The 26,053-nt window shown below is 42.0% G+C and overlaps 1 long non-coding RNA gene across 1 annotated transcript in view; it reads left to right on the top strand.

Annotated features, from left to right (window-relative positions):
* The window catches only part of LOC142070870 (uncharacterized), a 363,466-nt gene that overhangs the window by 100,153 nt on the left and 237,260 nt on the right, over positions 1-26,053 (top strand). Inside the window, exon 2 of the long non-coding RNA XR_012666787.1 lies at positions 15,228-15,378. This is a non-coding gene — a long non-coding RNA (uncharacterized LOC142070870). The remainder of the gene's footprint in view (positions 1-15,227; positions 15,379-26,053) is intronic.

The following is a 26,053-nucleotide window of genomic DNA, read 5'->3' as shown; positions in this document are numbered from 1 at the left end:
GCAGGGCTGCGGCGGTCAGAGAAAGAGGCGACTTTCCCCAGCTCTGGGGCTGCAGTTGCTAGGGAGAGACAATCCTCCTTTCCAGCCCCAGCTCGGAGGCTGCCGTGGCGGGGGAGAGAGGGCACATCCATCGCATTAGAAAGGTAACACTACTGATATTAAAATATGAGTTGTGTGCTTTTATTTGTAGAACAAAAAAATTAATTATTAAGATTTTTTTATATAGTGCTTTTATGCAAAGTGCTTTACAATAGTTCGCTATCGGAACAAACAACATTTGGAAAGATCATTAAGTGGTCTGCCGAGACCTGCAGCAATTTTCAAGTGGTCGGCAAAAAAAAAACATTTGAGAACCACTGACATAAAGATACCGTCTAGCCTTATGGGAGGTTCTGTTGCTTTGGGCTTGTTTAAACACAAGAATTGTATTAATTAACTATACTGGTATGGTTAAAATGGTACAATCACCCTGGTGTGAGTACAATTATATTGATATAAAGTGCTTTATACAGCAATTCCTGCATGTGAAAAGGAATACGGCATACTGGTAAAAGGCTCCTTTATAACAGTATAACTGCATCTACACAAGGCATGGGGGCGGAGGGGCTCTAGCCTCCTCCAAAAATCTTTTTAAGGATTACATTTACCAAGAAAATACTCTGGTTTTGGAACAGAAGCTCATTTATCTCATTTTATTTGAAGTGGACACATTTAGTCACACTACAAAAATACTCCTTAAAGACATTAATAGCTATTTTATTATTTAACTCAAGACCTCACAAATAAAAATAAGTTGTCTATACCCCTGCCCGAGGTTGTACAGGTATAACTATTGATAAAATATCATACCAAAAATAATTATACTGGTACAAAAACTGTGTGTAGATCAGGCCTTGTGGTAGAGATGTTAGACGAGTTATGTTACCAGATTTATAAAAGCTGACTTCCTGCTGCAGGTCTGCCTGTTATATATTAGAATCCCAATATGCTGAATAGCAGGTCAGTTTATAGCAAGTTGGTGTTTGTAAGAATGGAATTGCAGTAGAGCTGTACTGACATCTAAAGGGAGAAAACATTACTGAACTGGGGGTTAGAAAAAAAACATTCTGTCTCTGAAAGATAAAAACATTTTTTTTTTGGAGGTGGCGGTATAGGGAGGGGGGCATACAAGTACTAAAAGTGCAACTTGCGCAAGTTTAACAAGAATTACATTATTTTGTTATCACTAGTATGGGGATGCATTGACAACAGGCAGCAATGAGCTCAAATCTCTGGAAAGTCACACCTTTATCAGCTGGCAATATAGACTCACTCTGTGGATTGAGACGCAGGGGTATTCTTTCTGCTACCCAAGATCCGTAAACCTGGGAATCCTGGACGCCCCATCATCTCAGGCATTGGCACCCTGACAGCAGGATTGTCTAGCTATGTAGACTCCCTCCTCAGGCCCTACGCCACTAGCACTCCTAGCTATCTTCAAGACACCACTGACCACCGATGGATTGTAGTTTCATCAGGAAATCTTCCTGAAAACACCATCCTAACCACTATGGATGTAGAAGCCCTCTACACCAACATTCCACACAAAGATAGACTACAAGCCATCAGGAACAGTATCCCCGATAATGTCATGGCAAACCTGGTGGCTGAACTTTGTGACTTTGTCCTCACCCATAACTATTTCTCATTTGGGGACAATGTAGACCATCAAATCAGCGGCACTGCTATGGGTACCCGCATGGCCCCACAGTATGCCAACATTTTTATGGCTGACTTAGAACAACGCTTCCTCAGCTCTTGTCCCCTAATGCCCCTACTCTACTTGTGCTACATTGATGATATCTTCATCACCTGGACCCATGGAAAAGAAGCCCTTGAGGAATTCCACCATGATTTCAACAGTTTCCATCTCACCATCAACCTCAGCTTGGACCAGTCCACATAAGAGATCCACTTCCTCGACACTACAGTGCTAATAAGCGATGGTCAAATAAACACCACCCTATACCGGAAACCTACTGACCGCTATTCCTAACTACATGCCTCCAGCTTTCACCCAGATCACACCACACGATCCATTGTCTACAGCCAAGCTCTACGATACAACCACATTTGCTCAAATCCCTCAGACAGAGACAAACACCTACAAGATCTCTATCAAGCATTCTTACAACTACAATACCCACCTGCTGAAGTGAAAAAACAGATTGACAGAGCCAGAGGAGTACCCAGAAGTCACCTACTGAGGACAGGCCCAACAAAGAAAATCACAGAACGCCACTAGCCATCACCTTCAGCCCCCAACTAAAACCTCTCCAAGGCATCATCAAGGATCTACAACCTGTCCTGAAGGACGACCCATCACTCTCACAGATCTTGGGAGACAGACCAGTCCTCGCTTACAGACAGCCCCCCAACCTGAAGCAAATACTCTCCAGCAACCACACAACCAAAACAGTAACCCAGGAACCTATCCTTGCAACAAAGCCTGATGCAAACTCTGTCCACATATTTTTTCAAGTGACACCATAGGACCTAATCACATCAGCCACACTATCAGAGGCTCATTCACCTGCACATCTACCAATGTGATATATGCCATCATGTGCCAGCAATGCCCCTCTGCCATGTACATTGGTCAAACTGGACAGTCTCTACGTAAAAGAATAAATGGACACAAGTCAGACGTCAAGAATTTTAACAGTCGGAGAACACTTCAATCTCTCTGGTCACTCGATTACAGACCTAAAAGTGGCAATTCTTCAACAAAAAAACTTCAAAAACAGACTCCAATGAGAGACTGCTGAATTGGAATTAATTTGCAAACTGGACACCATTACATTAGGCTTGAATAAAGACTGGGAGTGGATGTGTCATTACACAAAGTAAAACTATTACCCCATGTTTATTTCCCCCCACCTCTACTGTTCCTCACATGTTCTTGTTAACTGCTGGAAATGGCCCACCTTGATTATCACTACAAAAGGTTTTTTTTCTCGCCTGCTGGTAATAGCGCACCTTATCTGATCACTCTCGTTACAGTATGTATGGTAACACCCATTGTTTCATGTTCTTTGTGTATATAAAATCTCCCCACTGTATTTTCCACTGCATGCATCCGATGAAGTGAGCTGTAGCTCACCAAAGCTTATGCTCAAATAAATTTGTTAGTCTCTAAGGTGCCACAAGTACTCCTTTTCTTTTAGCTGTGCAAACTAGAGACTGAAAAAGCCTCTTGGTTCCAGATTATTGTCTGTATTTTATGCTCTCACAACTGCTTGGTCCAACCCAGATTAGAACGACTAACGTCACAGGTCTGCTACTATTGCCGCAGGAAAACTTCTCTATAGTCATAGATTTCCCTTCTCTCTACTCATAGATCATTAAATATGCCTCAAAGATGACTGTGTAGGAAACCTAATTAGTCAGGCTCAGTAGTGATGATTTCAGAGAGTCAGGACTCTATCCTGTGATGATAATCAAAGTACATATGGAGAAATGAATAAAAACTCTTTGCAGTAAGAAAACTACAGCACAAATTAATGGATTCTGTGCTGAAAGGTAAAAAGATGATTGAATGTATAATTTCTTAATAAATAATACTGGATGAAACTTTTTTGCTGGAAAAATCTGCAGATTTGGGTCAAACAAAATAGTTTGCAAATTTGTTTGAATTCACTGAGTTGTCTTGGTTAAAAAAATCAAGAAAAATCAGTTTCATAGTGACAGTTTTTTAATTCAGACACTTCTGAATTTTATTTGAATGTTTTTTAAAAATAAAACCCTCAAATGAAACACTTCATTTGACACAACAAGAAATTCAGTGAATCAAAACATTCAATTTTTTTTTGAGTGGAACGAATGAAACTTTTTTTTTGTTTAGTCAGGGAACCAAAAATTCAGTTATTTGCATAACCCTATTAATAAAATGATAAGGAGGACAGAATCAGATTTTGTTCCCCAAAAATGTTTGCTTTTCCCACTGTAACTGGCCAGCTCTGGACACTAACTCATCTGCTGATCCATTCTCTCTGCTGGCTGTATTAATTGCTGGTATGTAGACTTATGCATAGCTTGGCTGATTTCAGTGGGACGCAGAATTTATTCGATTAGCATCTTCATCTTTCTCGTACATGTTTATAAGATCATAAATCAGCTGTGCAAATAAATCCTAAGGTTTTTCTTCCTTCTTCCTCTTGCTTGACTGATGTGTGCATTTATCCTATAGATATAATATGCCTGATTTTAGAGGATCTCTTTCATTTTTAATCAAAGAAGGATGCAACTGGATTAGGATGTTTTTAGATCTGATCTATCTTCACCTAGTATTGTATGTATTTTAAACAAAGATCTGGTGTGGAATTTTGAAGACTGTATAGTGTTGGCCTAACTGCTCCCATTGAAGTCAATGGGAGCAGAGTTAGTCTAATGCTTGAGTGCCTTTGAAAATTCCACGCCATTATGAGCAAATGTCCTACTTTAATACTAAATGTAATTTTAAAATGTACTAACAGGACTGATCAAATTTATTGCCAACCCTTTCTTTGTTTGCTTGTTTTCCCAGCAGAAAACGAGGTTTTTGATAAAATGAAATTTTTCAAGGGAAAATAGCTATCTGCTCTTCAAAAAAAACAAACATTTTTTTTTTCATTGAAAAATGTAAAGGCCTCTGTTTTCGGCAGCCAAATATTCAAACAAATGAGGTTTTTGTTTTTTTCACACTTTGTAACCAGCTTTTTTATTAATATAATAATTTCAAGAGGTAGCAAAAACAAGGCAGCAACATAGTACCTGTGCATGAAAGAGTAGCCTTCATTAGAGAAATTAAGATTCTTGTGACCCAAAGTTAACCACATTTATGGCTTAAATTTTGGAAATTAAATAAGCAGTACTAGAGCCCTCTACATCAAAGATGTTACTAATGTCCATTCTAAATAGCAGATTTGGGTGCTTATAGGGGTAAATGAACACACACCTGGGCCATGTGGAAAATTGGGTAATAAAAATCTTTATGAACTCTACTATAAAGGATTAAAAACTCCTGAAGCAGCAATTGTGAAACAGAAAAACACATTATGAAGAATAACATAGGAGCTTGTGGGGTATCAAGACAACATTGTATAGAAGGGCATAAAGCAGACCCTCCAATTTGAACACCTTTGAATTTTGAGGATGTGCAGCAGCCCCCGAGCTCTGTATCCAAACCTAACCCCATCCTGCTTAAAACCAAAACTTTAAGGGATCTGGTGATGGGGTGTGTAACCCACACAGGCGCTGAAGGGTTAATGTGGGCCTGAGTGGCCAGTTATGGTTCTTGGCTACACTGGAAGGGAGAATCAGGCTTAACTGATGACCCTGCTCCTATCCAGCTGGGCTTCATGGTTGGTGTAAAGCCAGGAAGTTGAGAGTAGAAGAGGACTGTAGGAAGGGACTCTGCAGTCTCTTTCTGGTTACAGAGAGGTGGAAAGGAAGACACCCACGGCATGAACAAGCCCTGGGATCCTAGCCCCGAAAGAAAGATCAACCCAGAGAAGTTACAGGGAAGAGAGCCTGAGAGAGGCTGTGTAGAAGGCAGCCCATGGAAACAGCAGCAAGGAGTAGGGCTCTGCAGACCTTGGCTGCTGGTTATAGGGTTTTTGGGCTGGAACCAGTGCTTAATTTGTGCCAGGGTTTGGCAGTTCATAGCCCTGGCACCTCTAGGCTTGGCAGTTCATAGCCCTGGCACCTCTTGGCTTGCTGCATCAGTTATGAATGTAAAAAAAAAATTACTTGAGCCACGGCATTTAATTGCTCAAGCCCTAGTACCTTTTTCTGGAACCCAGTGTAGTAGGGAGGGCCTGGTTCCCTGAGGAAAGTGGCACTGGACCTAGACTTGGAACTGAAGACTAAGACAGCATACGGATAGTTTGTCTGGTGGGACTTTGTTGCCCTGGAATGGGAGGACTATAGCGACCTGGCTGGAGGACTGAGTCACAAAGAGGGAGCACCTGAGTCCCAGAGAGAGAGAGACTACAGAGCAAGTGACAGAAAGGGAGCACTAGACCAGGTGAGAGCTGATCCCCAAACCCAGCTATGAGGAGGCACGACAGCGGTGAGTGAACCCCATTACTCATCTGTTTTCTGATTTAGATATGAATGGAGCCAAAATCTTATGAGAACGTCCAGCCTCTTTCCTATCTGTGACTTTGCATATGTGCAAACCTCCTCCCCAGGCTGCCAAGCAAATACAAAGGCTGATGACCTATACACCTAATAGGGCCCCTATTATTACTTAAGTCAGTGCGAGTTGCTCAGTTCCTGCAGGGGCATGATAGGGCTTTAGGGTCTCATCAAGTGAAGCAGGGAAAGGGGCCAGAAGTAAAATATCTTTGTTGCTCACTGGCCCATAGATGCAAACCTCAACCACTGAAAGCTGTGAAAAAGGAGTGGGGAAGAGACACTGCAAGATACCAAAAGAACAGATAGTTAATCAGCAGCACTTTTATTGGAGCTGTCATAACTGGGCAGAGGGGAATGGAGTATCTATATGGAGGTGCAAGAACCTATGTAACTGCATAGCTCTGAGGCCAACACTGTCAGAGTTCTTTAGTGCTTCACATTTTTAATAACAATAACCAGGAGGTAAATTGCATGGACAGTCCTGGTAACTTCTACTGTTCAACCACTAGGTGGTGAAGTTAGCTAACAAACCGTTCAGAGACGGTATATTTGCCCACAATACAGTGCCAGCAGCAGAACCAATAAAATTTTCTTCCATGTGTGAGGGTGTGTGATTCATTCCTGTGCAGAATTTTTTTTGCACCATGTAAATTCAGGGCTTAAACAGAAGATAAAGGGCACATAAGTCTTGTGGTTCTCTACAGTATGGGCAAACTCCACACTTACTGGAAATCAACAAGATCCCTCTAAATTACTATGCATAACTTGTACAAAATAGCATTTCATTAAGCAGTTATTTCTATTTCTCCTGCATTTTAACCTCTTGATAATTTTAGAAGTTCTAAACTCTGTGTACAATGAATTACAGTAGAATACGGTGGGAGAATGAAAGCTAAGCCTATTTCTGGCTTTCTCTGAAATCTCTAATTTAACTTAAATCTCTGATTTAATTCCTCATCCATTAAGAAAATCAAAAGAAAACGAATACAGCAAATAGGAAATGGTTAACCACTTTATTTTTCCTAAATTTCCTGCAAAAATATGTTTTTTTTAAAAGGAATCCCCCACTCCTCCCCAATATCCATGCAAAAACCTGACAACATTGCAGGGCTGTTGGTTTTTTTTTTGTTTTGTTTTGTTTGTTTTTAAAGCCTAAAAAAAAATGACCATGAAAAGAAAACTGACAAAAGATTTTGCTGCTGGAAAAGTGAGGGGGAAGGGGCAGAGACGAAACACCAACACACTCTTTTTGTCAGTGGCACCCCTCAATTTTTCTGGCAAATGCACATGTCATTTAAAGCATTGACAGAATAAGGGAACAGCACATGCACAACAGCAATACAAATTATGAGTAGGGTTATTCTTCAAGCTTTTAAGAGAAATTACTAAAATATTAATTTTTGGTCACGATGTAGCACAACCGACAGTTATAGAGCTAAAGCAATTTATTTTAAATACAAACTAGAAAATACAGTAACAAGCTAAATAATAGTTAATATAATTTAGTGACTGTTGTTTCAGATACTTTTTATTCACCTATTTTTGCTGTGGGCATTTTTCTGAACTTCAGAGCAACACAGAACAATTCCTACCTTTTTGTGCTATTGTTTTCTTCCTAGCTTTAAGCAAACTAAAGTCAGCAATTAGGACATCAAACTTAATTTCTTGGACCAACTCTGGTTCTACTGCTGGGGGGAACAAAGAGTGCAAGCTGCTTTGCTGTATTGTAGATCTCAGTTCACATTTTAATGTAGCCATCTTCAAAAGGACCACTCTCCTTCACATTTGGTCACGGGTAGGGTGAGAGAAATTCACAGGGCAAGGACAACATTAGGAAATGTAGATTGAAGACAACTGTGCTGTAGCATCTAATGCCATGCATTTGGTGGCTTGGCTTATCTGACTCATTTTGCACAAAGAACTGAAACAGGTTAAGTCCAAGTCTTGAGGGTAAACTGTAGCAAGTTCTGCTGCACATCTGTGAACTTCATTGATATCCAGTGAACCCAGGTTAAACTGGACTCCAAAGCATTCATACAACAAACACCTTGTAGGCACCTAGTCAGTGATGTCGACAAACTGTAAGTTTGACAATTATGACAAAATGTTTTAATGCAAAATTAATGACTTTCTTCAAGTCCTAGGTTTACTACTTTTCAGGTTGATCCTCACACCATTTTCTTTTATGAGGATGATGCAACCCATGTTGATAGTACTGAGAAGTAGCACTGCACATTTCCTTTGCACTGATTTCAAAATCCTCAAACTGGTCATTCAACACGGCAACAAATGTTTCCCAAGAGGGCAATAAATTAACAGCAGTACTTAAATCTATGTCCATTTCCTGCAGCTGGAAGCTGCTCAGGTTGAACTGCTGAAGCAGCGTTTCAGAAGTGTGCCATGAGAACTGTCTCAAAATGTGCCATGTTCTTCTGAAGAGAAGTTGCATATAAACAAGTGGCGGGAGCCTGACTTGTATCTTTTGACATATCTGCCAAGGCTTGTCAAATATAGTTTTGACACAGTCTTGATAGAATCAGCATATCTGCAGTACACCATCACATTTCTGACAGACTTTTGAGAATCAACAATCTGTGGCTAGTGTTAGCATTCGTGGAAAATCGTTTTCCATCAATATGCTGAGCAAAAAAAAGGTATAGTGACTGAGTCTGAGCAACCGTTTATGTTGTTGACTCCAACTACATTTAGGGAATGTGCAGCACGGGGCACATACTGTTATACTGGGTTTTTACGTGACATATGGGCCTACAGACCATCGTAATGAACAGCCGAATTACTAGTATTCTCATACAATTGTCAGTGACAGTTAGATGCATCCAACCCCAGCTTATTTATCATAGTCAGTTCAGCTTCAGCCAGTTTTGCACTTGTGTAATTCTCAAGTGGCTAAAACCCCATCAATTGCTTAATTATTTGCCCCTCTGAATTAAGAAATCAGAAGATAAATGTAAGCTGGTCTACACATGCTACATCAAGCATAGAATTAACCATATTACAGAGAAATACTTGGGTTGCTGTAATTGTCCTGTAGGGATATTTTAAATTTTCTTTCCCATCAATTCAATTAATTTATCTCACATAATTGAGAGCAAGTTACAAGGTTTACCTTTCCTATTTTGTTCAAATTTAGCCAGGTGCGCAGCCAAAAACAGATCAAACTGTATTTGGGGCTTTTGGATGTCAATTTCCATCACTTTCAGATTCTAATAGTTCATCCAGGATAGGAAAGCCAAGCTTGCAAGCACTTAAAAACGGGAAGTGCCACCACACACTGAAGAAATTATCTCTCTCCAATCAGTCCTGGGTTTACAGTGGCTCCATGAAGCCAGGCCCATGCTCAGAAGAGGCCCTGGCCTGGTCCACTTGCACTGCGCCCTGAGACCCTCTGGCTCCCCACACCCACCACTTGCTCCTCTTGGCCTGCCTGCCTGCTGCCTCCTCGGCCCCACTCCTCTGCTCCTCTCTGCCCGCTGGCCAGACCCCAGTGCACCTCCGGCTCCGGGCAGTCTGTGCTTCCCACCACCTGTGGGGCCCCACCTGTCTCCCTGGAGCTGAGCTGCTTGGGACTGGTGCAGAAGCCAGGATGAGATGGGTGGGGGAAGTGGGCTGGGCCAACCTGGGACGCCCCTGCCATGCCATCCCCCATTGCTCCTGGCTGGCCCCTCACTGTGGGGACTGACTTCACCACGTCATGCTCCATTGCTCCCATAGGGGCCCAAAAATAGGTTTGGCACCGGTCCCACAAAAGGTTAATCTGGTCCTGATCTGAATAAACTTGGCATGCCAGATCAAAGTCAAACCTTTCAGATGATTTTGTACTTGTTTATCCAAGACAACATGCAGTTTGTGTTCTGTACCCCTCTTATGTTTGGAGAGTCACTCAGGATGTTTCCAATTGCTAAATCTTTCTGTAAAAGCATGCAAGCTACTACAAAGAAGCTTACATGCAAAGCAGTAAATATTCCAGTAGATGGAGAATAAATAAGGCAATCATAGAATCATAGAATATCAGGGTGGGAAGGGACCTCAGGAGATCATCTAGTCCAACCCCCTGCTCAAAGCAGGACCAATCCCCAGCTAAATCATCCCAGCCAGGGCTTTGTCAAGCCTGACCTTAAAAACTTCTAAGGAAGGAGATTCCACCACCTCCTGAGGTAATGCATTCCAGTGTTTCACCACCCTCCTAGTGAAAATTTTTTTCCTAATAGCCAACCTAAACCTCCCCCACTGCAACTTGAGACCATTACTCCTTGTTCTGTCATCTGCTACCACTGAGAACAGTCTAGATCCATCCCCTTTGGAACCCCCTTTCAGGTAGTTGAAAGCAGCTATCAAATTCCCCGTCATTCTTCTCTTCCACAGACTAAACAAGCCCAGTTCCCTCAGCCTCTCCTCATAAGTCATGTGTTCCAGTCCCCTAACCATTTTTGTTGCCCTCCGCTGGACGTTTTACAATTTTTCCACATCCTTCTTGTCGTGTGGGGCCCAAAACTGGACACAGTACTCCAGATGAGGCCTCACCAATGTTGAATAGAGGGGAATGATCACGTCCCTCGATCTACTGGCAATGCCCCTACTTATACACCCCAAAATGCCATTGGCCTTCTTGGCAACAAGGGCACACTGCTGACTCATATCCAGCTTCTCGTCCACTGTGCAACAACTTGTGCAACAACTTCATCATTGTGCAAAATAAAATAAAAAGTTATTTAGAAAACATTCATTTCTTCCCTTCAATTACCTGCACAGAAGTCAGGAATCTGTGAACATGTATCTAAACCACTGGCAACTCTAAAGTGTTGTTTTTCATCAGATTTTTCCTCACAGTACAGGATATGTAGAAACTCAGTCAGTAGTAGATACATTTTCCTTTTCTTCTAGCACGACTTTGAATATAGCCAGAGAATGGTGTCCTTCTACAGCCTTTTCTTCCGCTTGCCAACTTTCCATGTTACCAGCTCCAGACAGGCCCCAGTGAACCTGCCCCTTTTTTCAGCCACTTCACAACGCTCTCTGTTTTCTCGGGTTTTCAAAAAACATGCTAAAGCTTTGAAATTTTTTTCTAACAAAGCTGCTTTTTTTTTTTAAACATATTTTCTTTATTGTTTTCTGTTGCGGGTGTTTCTGATTAGCACTTCCACTTGAGTAGCAGAGTAATGCCACTCGCTGACACATCTGTCAAATGTGGAGGCTGAAATGAAAGGACAGTGAACTTCACAATAAGGGACAACATACCTTGAAATCAGGGACCTCACTTATTTTTATTCAGCACACTGTTTATATATAAACAAGCATTCACAGGAAAAAGGAGAGACACAAATCTCTTCCCAGCACCCTGACATGGAAAAAACCCAGATAAACACTCTTACTAATACTTGGATAGCACGGATCTAAGATATACTGGGAAAGGAGTTACTCAGAAGAGCCTAAACAAGTTACAGGTGGCAGTTGCCTCTGGTTCCATACATGGGTGCTCTCCCCACCCCCATGCACAGGGAACTGGGGGCTGCTGCTTCTTGCACCTAGAGTGACCAGGTATCCAGTTTTTGACCGGAACACCTGGTTGAAAAAGGATTCTGGCAGCTCCAGTCAGCCCTGCTAACTGGATCATTGACTATCCGGTTGGCAGCGCCATGCAGCAGGACTGGCAGGCTCCCAGGAAGCAGCCAGCATGTCCCCGCTCCGGCTCCTATGCGTAGGGGCAGCCAAGGGGCTCTGCACGCTGCCCCCGCCCCAAGCGCTGCCCCCGTAGCTCCCATTGGCTGGGGCAGCAGGGCATGAGTGGTGCCTCAGAGTAAGAGGTGGGGCAGGGCAAGGGGCGGGGCAAAGATGTTCAGTTTTGTGTGAGTAGAAAGTTGGCAACGCTACTTGCACCAGGGTTGTGGCAAAGGGATTAAATTTCCTCCCCCAAAAAACTAAATTGCTGACCTCCCTGCAGAGCCCCATGCAGAGAGGGGAGAGGACTAAACCCAAGCCCTGGACCTGCGAGGTCTTTCCATCCAGCTCTCTGGGCCTGGGTCTGATCCCAGTGAGGGAAAAGAAATCAAACCAGCAGCAGCACTGGCCTCCCCTATTGATTAATGTTGGACTGCCAGTCCCCATACTTCCCTTTGTGTTTGGCCAGCTCTGTCCTGCTTTTAGCCACGGGGGGGTGGGGGAATTGCAGGATAGCAAAGAGGGCGGGCCCTGTATGATATTTCCATTGGCATATTTGTGTGATTGGCCGTATGTTCCGCGTTGTCGGGTAGCGAAACCACTCATTCTGTGATAGGGCAATGGGCAGAGGAGGCTCGGTATGGGAGCTTCCTGATTAGCAAAGGCAATATAATTTTGGCCTTGCCAGCATGAATTTCTAATTGGTGGGTGAGATGTGTTGTTAGGCAGAGTAGCTGGCCCTGGGACATCTCAATGGCAATGGGGGAGAGCAGGCGCGTGCAGTGTTGTCAATTTTGTAATTTTGTTGTTAGTTTTAGCGACACTTTGGGTTCTCTTGTGCAGCGAAATAAGTGTCAAAGCGACCGGCAACAAATCTAGCAACTTTCACTGCCAATTACAGTGATATTGAGAGAAAGAAGTGATCGGTTGCATCACAATCATTCACAAGCAGCTCACGAGCGTTACTAAAATCCATTCCATGCTCTTATTACATTCTGCGGCACACCAAGTCAATGTCATTACGTCTAAGCAACCTTAACCAGCCGCAACGAGCACTCTTGCATTTGGGGAGGCTGGACAGGAGTACTGGAAGCTCCCTAGAAGGGGGAGGGGGGCAGCGCCTGGACCATGGCCCTTCCCCCAAGACACACCGATCCCACCCGCCACTTGCTCCTCTCCCCCCCCCACCCCGAGGTGAAGAGGAGCGAGTGGCAGGCGGGGGGCTTTGGATGAGGGAGTGGAGAGGTGGGTGGGCCTCAGGGGAAGAGGCAGCATGGGAGCTGGAAGAGGTGGAGTGAGGCGGGACAGGGGCGGGAAGAGGCAGAGCAAGGGCCGGGCCTTGGGGGAAGAGGCAGGGTGGGGCCTCGGAGCGGGGGTGGAGCACAGGCAGGGCCACCATCCAGGAGCTGGTGTTCCCCCACGTGTCTTGAGAGCTTCTGGTGGTAGCACTCCAAAGGCAGCAGGCCTCCAAAGGGAGGTGTGCCGCATCCAGCATTTCTTGCCCCATTTGGGGAGGTTTAGCTTTCCCAGGCCTCTGATACCCACCACCCATGGCAATGTGAGTGACACTCACCCGATGATGATGGGGGTATTGGTGTAGTTGCCTGTAGGCAGCAGTGGCACTCTGGCAGTTATGGAAAGCAACGTGCAAATAGCGAAGGAAGAGCTGGAGGGGCAGCCAAATGCCTGGTTAAGAAGTAGGGGGATCCCAGCCCTACCCTGTGTCACTAACTGTTTTTACTAAGCAGAAGATCATAACTTTTCTCCTGGGGCAGTTGTCTCCTCCCCCACTCATTAGATCTGGTTTTTCGCCCCCTCTCTGCCACCAAGGAATTGAAGCTGAGCCCCAGGTACTTGGTAAGCTTTTATTCTGCCACCAGGAGCTCAAGTCAAACCCTTCCTCTCATTCACAGCTTCTCAGCCCAAGCCCTGGAATGCGCTTCCTTCCGAGGACATCACCAGTTATGCTCTTAAAAACTCTATGACAAATACCTATTGGAATACGACTTACAGTCTAAAAACATTTTCAGTGATTAGTGTATATAGAAATTCTATAATGTTTTATTTCAGTATTTTCTTTGTAACAAAAATTTATCATCCTCTGTGTGCGTGTGTGTGTATATAGATAGATAGATATAATTCTCTGTTGAATTCTGTAGAAATTTTGTTTATTGACATTTTTGACGCATTTTGAATGCTTAAATAGCGACATCTAGCAACTTTTCAGGGTTTCTCTGACAACTTCCTGCTATGTGGTGCAACGCTGGTATGCATGTAGCTGGGCTGTCCCTCCTGCACAATGCAGGGCACCTGGGAGGTGTGCTAACTGCAGGGGCTTGTATGCCTCTAGTAGTCTGGGGGTAGGGTGACCAGACAGCAAATGTGAAAAATCAGGACAGGAGGTGTGGGGGGGGGGTAGTAGGAGTCTATATAAGAAAAAGACCCCAAAATCGGGACTGTCCCTATAAAATTGGGACATCTGATCACCCTATCTGGGGGCTCTGTGAGGGAAGCAAGGAATGTATCGCGTATAAACTGTATTGGATTATTTCCTGTGGGGTGATGGAGCGTTTCTATTAGCTCATTTTCTGAAGTCACACAACAGTGCTAATTGCAAACTTTGCTCTCTTGTCTGTCTTAAGGTACCCAATTTGCACTGCTGGATACTGGGCTTTCCAAGTGAAACTGCTCTGGGAATAATGTAAACTAACCCCCTGCCTGCCAAAAGATGTACAGCCCCCTGCACTTGTGTAAAGCCAGTGGCACTCTCTGGGTATGTCTGCACTGCATTATAAAAGCTGGTCTGTGGACTCAGTGTTTCCAAGCTTGCACGTGAGTGTCCATGCTGCATTATAAACCTGGGCTTACAATTGCTGGATCCAGGCTTCACAGACATGGTAACAAATTCATACTGTACCGTGCAGAACTTCTGACTCATGTCTGTGGCTCGAGCTGCATCCACACTGCAAAATGACAGGGTCTGGATCCAAGTGATGTCAGTGCTCGGGCTCTTACCCTCCATCCCCCCAGCAGGATCCTAGGACCTGGGTCCTGAGGGCTTGCTGACCCAAATCAGATTGATTTGTGTGTGGATGGAAGGAGGAGTCGGTCTCAAACCTGAGTCACAGCCTGGGCTTAGGTGCAATGTAGACATATCCTCTGTGGGCACAGTTGGGAAGAGGGTCAGCACTGTTTTTGCAGGATCAGAGCCTAAATTTTTGTCTTCCAAAAAATGAAATAGTACCCGCATGGGACAGAGTTAGCAGTATTACTTGTGAATAAGTATGATTAATGCCACTTTGGCAGGCTATACGTTATTAGTATTTTATTTAATATTTCTATTGCAATAGCACCTAGAGGTCCCAATAACAATCAGTGTTCCATTGTGCTAGGTGCTGTACAAATCTGTATGAAGACACGGTCCCTGACCCAGAGGATTTACAGTTTCATTGTGATGTCCAAGATGAATTAGAGGAAGGTGTTTAAAAAGGCATCTCCACGGGTTAGAAGAGACAAATCGGAGTGCAAAATCCCACAGAGGCAGTAAGTCAGTGTATACACACTTTTATTGCTTTTGTGCTGTATTTCTTTTTCAATTTAGATTTTTGCAACCCTAGCACTGAGGGATGCAGGCTAGCCCTTTAAACTGAGGATCCCTTACATTTCAGTCTGGGTGTCAACCCTTCGTATGCTCGAAGCTCCCAGAGACCCTGAATTTCAGCCACAGACAATTTTAAATTTGTGGGAAAGTGGGCAGGCCTATAAAATAATTAGAACTATTGGTATCTATGCAGATATTTTTGTAAAGCAAAACTCAGAGGTTTCACTTAACTCTAATGGATGCACAGTGTTTAAAGAGTTATTACTTGTAGCCTTATGCAAGTTTCTACAAGAAGACTCTAAACTGAATCACTTTCATATCTCTAGAATTGTGGAACTCTTACTAGAAGTTCTGACTTCCAGTTCTATTTTGAAGCCAAAAACTCACACCTCCCAGTTACACATTCACAAATTATTGTGAAGAGCAGGAATGCAGAAATAACCTATAGGATATTTTTTTACATTTGTGTGTTTCAATGTTATGAATTTAAACAATTTATTCTTGATGACAAACTTTTGTTTTGCCTTCTTCCCTCATGCTCCATGAACTGAGCACCACAGAATTTTTTTTTTCTGTATAGAAAATATTTGTCTCCCTGTCTTCATCCCAGCATATTAAGGTTTGCAGAGAGTTTGTCTCCAAAGCCTCAATAATACTGTATTAGATATATGGTCCTAGTTTTCAGTGAATGCTGTAGCCACTGGGTGGAGAACTTGTCTAACAAACTATCAGATCAAGCCAGGATGAAATCAATCCAACTTTACTTTGCTGGCGAGGCAAAATTTGCTAATACAGGTCATATATTAGACTTTTCTTTTTCAGTGGTCACCGTGGTTCAATTTCCAGCTAGGACATAATTTGCACAATAACCTGAAGTTGAAATGAATACTAAGAAACAAGCTGTACTGTACTTAGGAAAAATCCATTAAGCAGCCCGCATTAGAGGAAGAAGCTGCCCAATGGGGTTGAAGCGCATTTGTTACGCTGTAAGACCTGAACTGTTGAAAAAAGTTTCAGACAAATTTCACAGGAACCAGGAAGATGCTCCAGTGATGTAAGTTTAGGTTTGATCTTAATGGCAAATGCAAGTATTATGATGATTTATTTGTGCTACTGTAGTGCTTAATGGTTTCAACAGATCAGGGCCACTGCAGGTATGTCTAATCGGCAAGCAGACGCCTACGACAGTGAGTTTCAGAGCCCAGGTCTATAGACTCAGGCTTGTGCTATGGTGCTAAAACTAGCTGAGTTAGTCATTGGGACTCTGCCTATGAAGACTACCTCCCTTCCTAGGCTTCAGAGCTGAATTCCAGCCTGAGCCCAAACATTTACATAGCTATTTTTAGTGCCATAGCATGAGCCCTGTGAACCCGAGTTTGTAGATCCAGACTCTGAGGTGGTTTCTGCTTGCCATGTAGACATACTTTGTTTGTAAAGTGCCTAGCCCACTGGGTAAGAGACAGTGCCTCCACTGAAGGCTTACATTCTAAGTGGATAAGACAAGCAAAGAATGGGAGGGAAAAACAAAGGCACAAAAAGGTGAAGTAGCCCAAGTTTACAGTGAGGTTAGTGAAAAAACTAGTCTCGAACCCAGGTCTCCTGAATTCCAAGCTGGTCTAGCCATTAGACCATGCCACCTCTCAGCGTGAGATTGTTCTGCACAGCGCATTGCAAGTGAGCATATAAGTTTTGGGGGCATAAACAGGGCTCTTGAGTCTTGCCACAGTAAATCAGGTAACTCTACCAAAGGTTCTCTACTATCAGAGTCTGGGATAAGACAAGCTGATTGTTTGCACACTTCTAGTTTAAAAAAAAAATCAACTGAAATAGATGTTAGAGAACTTCTGTCTCTACTAACTCTCTGTAGCAAGTGGGAAGTGTATTATTTTGGGGAGCACTTTTGTTACTGTTATTGAGCTATAAACAAAAAGCAGCTTTGACCAGACTAAAAAATATTCTTTACATGTCATGGAATTGTATTGTATTCTGTGTTTGTGTGTCAGAGTAGAAGTGAAGCAGAAGGTAAAGTTCAACTAACGCTTGTAGCATCAAAATACTGAGCTGAATGATGAGTGTCTGATCAACAGGGCTTTCTGACACAATGCAAAAACTTTAGCAAAAGCAAGAGGATGGCTGGTGCAGGGATGGAATATGGAGAAAGTAATAAAGCTCCCCAAAATTGCTTTTTAATTTTCGTATAAGCTTTTGTAAATATATCCAATATCTGTGTTTTGGAGAGACCTTTTCATATCATAATTGAAACCAAAGTATTTCCATAATAAAAATTGTTTTTCAAAAAGTGTCATGTCAGTGAAAATACTAAATTATTATTACAGGACATTTTTTGTTTGTTTATTGCATTTAAGTTGTAAAGATGTAAAGTACTCTGGACTAAGTTCCACCACCTTAACTTCCATGAAATAATAAATAACTAATAAATAACTCTGCAAGAGAATCTGTAACAGAGTAGCTTGCCCCTTAAGGGATGGAAACCTAGGGCCAGCCAACCATGATCACTGAAGGAGCCACCTGTGCTGTATTAGGTTCGATGGGGTCTGATGGAGGACTGTAGATTCTCCAATAAAGGGCAGCAGGACACTGGAGAGGGGAGAAACTCATGAAGAGGCTGCAGAGAATGAGGAAAAGCTCCTACAGGGAGAAACCCCTGACAGGGGAATTGTCCCCACTAGGAGGACTGAGGGTAGCTTGCTAAGGCAGGAGGATGCTGGAGCCTGAGCTCCAGTCAGGTAAAGCCTGGGAGTGGTGACTGAGTTTGGACCCAGCTCTGGGAAGGATGATTGGGAACTCCCCCCACCCAACCCACACCCCCAGGGATGGGTGGGGGATGGGGCAGGAAGAGACAGAACTGGGGTTAGGGCCCAGAGAGGGTCAGACTAAATACATTCCAAGGACTAAATAAATTGGACTCCAACAGGGGAATGTTTTAAATTACCTTTAGACTGGTGGTGTGACATTCTTAAGGGGCCCTGAAGAGGCGGAAACAGAGGCAGGGTGCTGTACAGTTGCCTCTGGCCATGAGGGAGTGTTCAGGAGTTGGCTGACTCTGTTAAAGAACGCAGTGGTCAACTGGACTACTTTCGAAGTAAGGTACTGTGGGAGAAATTCTAACCCTGTCTAAGTCAATGGTAGATTCTCAATAACTTGAATGGGGCCAGGATTTCATGCCATGTCTAAGCAGGCCTCTGTTAGTAGAGGACCCACCCTGTACTCTGGGCATTCAGATATCTGCTATGTTTTGTACAAGAGAAGCGGGAAGGGGGAGACAGATTGGAGAGATATACTAGAGAGCTCAAAGAAGATTTTAAAAAGAAAAGCCTTGTAAAAGATGAAGATAAAAAGTACTGGGAAAGGGCTATATTGGACAAACAAAATGTGTTAATGCTGCCATCTCCAAGTAATGAGTTTACTTATAAGTAACCTAGACTGGGGAAGATTCCATAAGTGGTGAGCACTCAAGCAACAATTTCATGAATCTGAGGCCTATTTCCTGATGGAGAAGCAACATGCAAGTATCCTCTCATCCTGATCCCAGTGTCACCTAAGACCCTTTTGTAATTTCTTTACGTAAAGTCTTGTGTGCTAAAATTGAAAGGAGAGTTCAGAACACACAGCATTAACTAAAGGACAATACAAGAAAAAGCTCTTGACTCAACTGTAATCAAGACACTAAGATATAGGAGTTGTACTATCCACCACAGAGGACATATGCTCTATGGTACTTTTCCAGTGGAATAACAGTAGATCAGTTCTCATATATTGATTTTTTCGCATGTGTCTATATCTCATCCTACAGTGCACACGACACTATCCCACACATGGGCACATATATTAATTCCAAAGGGATAGATGATTTTTGTGTCTTTGTGGGTTTCATCAAGCTGTGACTCATGCTTCCTAGAAGGCTCCAGCCTTAAACTTTTGCAGGTAAAGATGGGGTAAGTTTTTTTTTCTGAGCTTCCTCCCCAAAATCTCAAATGTTTTCACTTAAAATCAAACCCAAGATTTTCCATCATTAAAACCCCATAATGATTATCCCTTTTTACTTGATCCTGTAATTTGTTGCATGTGAACAGACTGCTGTGCTCATGTGCAATGAATTGCAGAATCAGGGCCCATATTATCAATATATAACATCACTAAAAGGCAGGATCCCCAACTGCTGAGAGCAAAAAATCCCAATATCTTCACTTCTCCCTTTTTCAACAACAGATACTGTTTAAAAACTGGACCTCAGTGCACAAAAAATGAACTGAAAATTACAACAGTGGAGTAAATTTGAGATGTCATTTGAATAATTTTTTACGTAAATGCTACGTTTCTCATGTAGCTCTGTTACCTTTCTTCTTTTTCAAGTATTTCCAAGCGCTGTTGATCACTAGCGCAAGAGCCAAAACAAGAATTAGTGTACGCTTTCAAAGTCCAGACTTTAAATTTAGGTATTTAAATGTGTTCTTAGGTAACTGCATACACATTTTAGATGTCCAGGTATTCATTTAAGCATCCATATCGGGATTAGGGGCTGTGTTCTGCTCCGATTGAGGTTAATGCCAAAACTCCAATTGAATTCAACGTTCTAGGAGTGAAATCCTGGCCCCTTGAAAGTCAATGAGAGCGTTGTCGCTGGCTTGAAGCTAAGATTTCATTTTCATTACCCATGTTTGAAAACTGGGCTCTGCATGAGAAAAGCAAGTTCTGTCTTTCTGTGCACACAGGTTCCCCATTCTTCCACTGTAAAGTTGTCATAAACATTCTGCTGAATATTTCCTCCACCTGCTTTAAAGAATTAAAAAATCATCTCTTAAAAGGAAAAGTAAATGTACCAAATGTTACTATGCCTCAGGGGGTTGAGAATGATGAAGGAAATGTTGTAATGTTTTATATTTGATCTCATGGTATACACATGGAATTTGTGTGTGTGTTATATATATGTGTGTGCGCACCTACTGTCATATAATCAATCCTCATTATTGATGCTGTAGGGTAAAGGTGAGATTACGGTTTCATCATATTTTCTAAATACTCAAACTTTCTCAGTATTATTTTTTGGAGGTTGAAAATTTCTCCTGCTCGTTCTTCAGCCAGTGTTCAGAAGTGCATTTTCGTGGAAGGTTTCATAAAAAAAAAACATTTGTTTTTTGAATTATTAAAAAATAAGAAAAAAAATAACCCGTTGACATTTTCCGAGACTTTTTGTGTGCTTCCACACCACACAAATTGCATGGACTTGGGATGTGGACTAGAAATATGACCTACAGCAATAAAAATGTTTAACTTCTATGATTTTATAAAGAAACTTTTGAACAACAGATATGATCATTTTACTTTAGAGGGATTCTTATGGTATAATGCAAAAATCTGAATACGTTGGGCCAGATCCACACCTGGTGTAGATCAGCACAGTGCCACAGAAGTCAGTGGATCCTTGTTCAGCTGAATTAGGTGTCTTTTTCAGGCTGAGGGCTAAATTCTGGGAGGTGCTGAGAACCTGCATTCCGCACTGAAGTTGAGGAGTCCTGTGTTAGCCCCTTGGTGAAGGCCAGGTGTTGCCCTTCCACAGTGAAACCTGTGGAAGGTGATTCAAAGAGGGAAAACAAAGTTTCCTTCAGTTTCCTCTGAAGTTTTCCTTTAGTTTGGGCATGGAGCAGAAGACTTGCTTCTCTGGAAGAAGGAAGTACAGTCACCAAACAGTATGATCTGCTAAGATCACTTAGATCTTTGAGGAATCTCTTAGAGGCCAGGGCTATGTACGCTGTGCCATGGCACTGACTGCTAGGCCTCCTGTAGCTCTTTCCTGCTCCTTGGCTCCACAGGAGACCTAAAAGATGGTCTCTAAAATTACATTTTCTGTCATGTTAACTTTGTTCTCTCTCTCCTCAGTTCCTTTCACTGATTTTTGTATACACACTTGCTGCTGCCTTTTACAGATGAGATGTTTAGCAGGTTAAGGCAGGGATTGTTTTGTTCAGTGTTTTTTTCAGTGCCTACCATATTAGGGCATGATTCCTGCTCAGGGTTTCTGGTACTACTGGGATAAAATAAATACTTTTTAGTGAGAGACAAGCTGTATTTAAACTCAAGTTAGCCAGAGCACATAGAGGCCGGATGGTATTGTGTTGAAGGCACTAGTCTGTGCCTCAGAAGACGAGTTCACTTCCCGGTTCTGCTCTGAACTTCCATTGTGATCTAGAACATGTCCCTCAGTCTCTTTGCGCCTGAGCTCCCCACCTGTAAAATGGATATCTCATAAAGTGGTTGTGAGGATAAATATATAAATGTTTCCGAGATGCTCACATACCGTGTTAATGAGGCAATATATTTACCTAGACACAATGCAAAGGGGGATGCAGTCTTATACAATGGCAGTGTACAGCAATATTAATGCAATGGGCTTTCTTTTTTATCCCATACCTAGATAATCGCATGTATGCTGCCATCATTTGAATCAATAACACGTTATCCCTTTTCAGAAGAGGGATCATTCACAAATGGAAATGACATGAAAGCTAAAGTGGACTCAGCATTCCTGTCAGTGACATTAGGTGAGCTCTCAACAGAAACCTCTTCCTCAGTCTCTTTTGAGTTCCTTCTCATGTTCCCAGAAGACATCAGGCCTCTTGCTAGGTGCTCAGTTTAAAAGCTAGCCAGTCTCTTCAGCTTTCAGGTTTTATTATCTTATCTCTTCAGAATGTTCTACCAACCTGTCTGGGTTGTGTGAAGAATGTAAATAAATTACAAGCTCATAACATTTAGACTTCATTATCAGGTAACATCCTCCTGTTGCCCTGTTCTTGACTCCTGATACCTGATGCCCCAAAATGTGTTGTCTGATGCTGAAGAGTGAAAATGGGGATGTCTTGCTCCTTTTTTATGGATAGAGACTAACTGGTCTATGGGATAAAAAGATGTCTGATTAAAGCACTATGAGACCCAGAGGATCCCCTAATATAGAAACTCTTTGGACCTGATCCAGCTCTCATAGAAATAAATGATAAGATTCCCACTGGCTTTAAGGAACCTGGATAAACCCCTTTTATAGCACATAATTATTCCTGTACTCCGTATACTTTTAGTGTTACAGCTGGCACAGTGGATCTTCCAAAACAGCAAAAAAGCAGAATGGATTTTCATAACCTTTTTCTGGCTTTCTGATGTTGCTAGCAAGTAAGGTTACAAATATTTGGTCCAACTGAAGATCTGATCCAAAGCTTGTTGAAGTCAATAAGACTTTTACCACTGAATTCAGTGGTATTGGATCAGACCCCAGGTAAAAGTCAAAAAGATACTTTTCCACTGGAACAGGAGTGGAGACGTTTAAAAGAAGGGTAAAAATCTGTAGTAGCTGATGCTTTAGGATGCATTACTAAATGCACTCCAGCTTCATCCTTACAGGGTTGGCTCCATTTTCTAAAGCTTTTAAATAGCTAACAAATGGCTTTCCTATGTTGCCTGGTTTTCTATTCTATTCTTTCTGGCATGTATGATATAGTGGAATGACATCATATCCATTAAATCTGTCTCTATTCTAGAAACTTGTTTAAGGTTAACTGAGGCACAAGGGTTTTGTTTCACATATCTGATGTGATTCAGACTGCACAGCTCTAATTCATAATGCCTTTAAAACTATGAAAGAATACCCAGTAAATGGGTCACTCAGTTTGATACATGGATTCAGCACTAACAATACCCTAATTTATATATTTAATACATATATAAAAGATTGAGGGCACTTTTCATTTCCTGAACTCTTCATAGTTCCAAGGAATCCAATCCGTGCTTTGCTCTCTACAACATAAGTTTGGGGTTTTAATGAAGGCTGCCAAGTTGGCAATATGTAAGTAAATTAATGTTAACACATGTGTTAACTATCTGACTGATGACAACTACAGGACTTCTCACCATTAATCTTCCATCTTAAAACAGGCTATAAACTGGGTTGGAAATAATAAAAAAAATACCAAGAAGTATAACAATAGGAGAAGAATGTTCAAGTGCAACCCCACCATAAAACCCACTGAGCATAACTCATTATAATTTTCCATATCCCCATTCATGCACAGTAAAGTAGACCAGCCAAAACCTTGAAAATTAACAGCATCATCCATCTGAACCCCTCCATAAAGAACAGTACAGTTTTTAAAATATACCTTTAAAAAAGATCATTATGGATCTTAAAATTAATAAGAAAATGTCAGTTATAGGTCATATCATTTATGCCTCTCAGACAGGGAATTATAAGTCACAAGGCTGAATCAGTTCCTTTCTTAACTGTTGTCTGTTGTGCAGCATTGCTATACTGTGTTAAATGGCTGACACATTCCCCCTTCCCAGAGATGGCCACATTTCAGAGGGAATTAAGTTATTCCTGTATACACTAGGACACGATGATGTCTTTGGATACCAACAGCAACTCCAGTTGTAGATAGCTAATAGGGCCCGATCCTGATGACAGGAGCAAAGACTTAAGGCTACTGTATTTTACAGCAGCCGCAAATGGCCCAAAGAAACCCAAACCATAGCTGGGCTCAGGGTGGCCTCACTTCTTTTCCTCTAGCTGGGTCCCCTTTCTCCTGTGACACAGGACTCAGGGAAAGATTTGGTTCTATCACATCATGGTATCCAGCCTGCATGAGAATAATCTTCCTGAGGCTTGTTAAGCTAGCACTGTGGCTGGATTCCAACAAGGGTGTAGCACAAATCAGCCACATTTCACCTGACAATCTGCCCCTTTCACTGCAGACACACTAGCTAGACCTAGTCAGAAAATTTCCATCAAAAATGTTTTGAAAGGAAAGTTTAAAAGGTACCTTGAATTATCAATCATCTGATTTTAATAAATTTCACAGTCCACAGTTTCACCTTATTCCTCTGACGAGCTGGTCAGAATTTTTCATTTAAAGCTTTTTTACCTTTTTTTAAAAAACAAAAAACAAAAAACCCTTACAATTTGTCAACAAAAATCAAAATCTTTTCCATTTGCTTTGTTTTTTGTTTCTCCAATTCCCCTCTTCCTCTCCCCATTGCACTGGCAAATGGAAACAAATTGAGTGGAAGGGGAGAAAAGAAAGGGGAACTAAAAGGGGGAGTGGAGAGGAGAAAAGAATCAAATAATTATTTTATTTTGAAAACCAAAAGAATCATTAAAAATGAGTTTTTAAAAAAAATCTTTTTAATGAAAAACATACTTACTATTTTCCAGCTGGCTCTTTTCCTTAGAAATAGGCATGAATCATGGTGGGTTTTTTAATAGTAGTAATCAGAAGGCTTTGCAACTGAAGCAAGTCAAATTATGGCTTCTAAATGTAGAACTTTTTTGTTATGTGGTTGATATAGTCATTCAAATGAAACATAATGTGATTCGATGGTAGCTAGTGTAGATTGAAGGTATTTTTCAATCCCCATGTTGAGTTGTTGTCTGAAATCCTTTGTTTATTTTATCCTATTTATACACACGAACTCAATTTTAAACTTGTGATATCTCTGAAATAAAGGGTACAGAGAGATCCTGTTATAATTTGCATTGCATGGGTTCTGTGTTCAATTTTGTTTTCTATATCAGTGAGATTTGCAATGAAAGCCAATAACAGTCATTTACTCATATTCATGTATGTCTATAAGGCATACACACAGATTTCATACTGGTATATCTATGTAGAATAGGTGTGCAAATTTTAACCAAAATAGTAACCCCTAGTATTGATACTGTTATAACTTTATAAGGTGTCTTATACTGGTATAATGTATTGCACTTCCCCTATGGGAAGAGCTATACCTGTATCACTGCATCCACACGCTGATCGGGGGGAGGAAGTGGGGGAGGGAATACAGTACAACTTTTTGAGTAGAGATAAAAGCTTAGATCCCAATTTTTCCCCTAATCACAATGTGGATACTAAAGTACAGGGTTCAAGACTTTAAAAACTGGGTACCTAAATTCTGGCTCCTACATTAAGTGACCTGATCTTCAGAAGTGCTGAACACCCGGAGCTCTGACTGGGGTCAATGGGAGCTGCTAGGTGCTCAGTACTTTTGCTAAAATTCATGATGTAAGTATTGAATTTAAGAGCCTTCCTTCAGGCATCCATTTAGGCAAATCTTTGTCAGGACCAGCTCCAGGGAGGTTCTGAGCACCTGCGGTAATGAGCAAATGGGAGTCGCCCAGCCTTTCTGTGAGTTGGCCCATAGCTCAAAGGGAAGTCAGAGCAGCTCATGAAAGGATTGATTCAACCTGAATTTATATCAGAAGGCACTCTCAGGTGAAAGGCTGAGAACTAAAATGTGAGGGGTATCATCACTTTCTTCTAGGAAAATGGAGTACACAAGCATGAGAATGACATGAACTGCAAACTAAGGCCCTGGTCCTGCTTACAGGTGTGCTGTTTGGCTGCAGGAGTCTGCCTGCCTATGTTACACTGCAGTATCGGGGACCGGTATCAATGCAAGAGTAGGATGTTCAGTGTCTTGAAGGAGATAGTCAGCACTCTGAAGAGTAGAATCTGAGATTTGCATGTGTCTCGTTTATCTGCTACTTCATACAAATATGAGCAGCCATTTTAAAAAAAATACAACACATACATTACTTATTACATAGCATATAGT

The sequence above is a fragment of the Caretta caretta genome, chromosome 2, assembly GCF_965140235.1.
Source record: "Caretta caretta isolate rCarCar2 chromosome 2, rCarCar1.hap1, whole genome shotgun sequence".
Lineage (NCBI taxonomy): Eukaryota > Metazoa > Chordata > Testudines > Cheloniidae > Caretta > Caretta caretta.
This window is presented reverse-complemented; position numbering and strand designations above follow the sequence as displayed.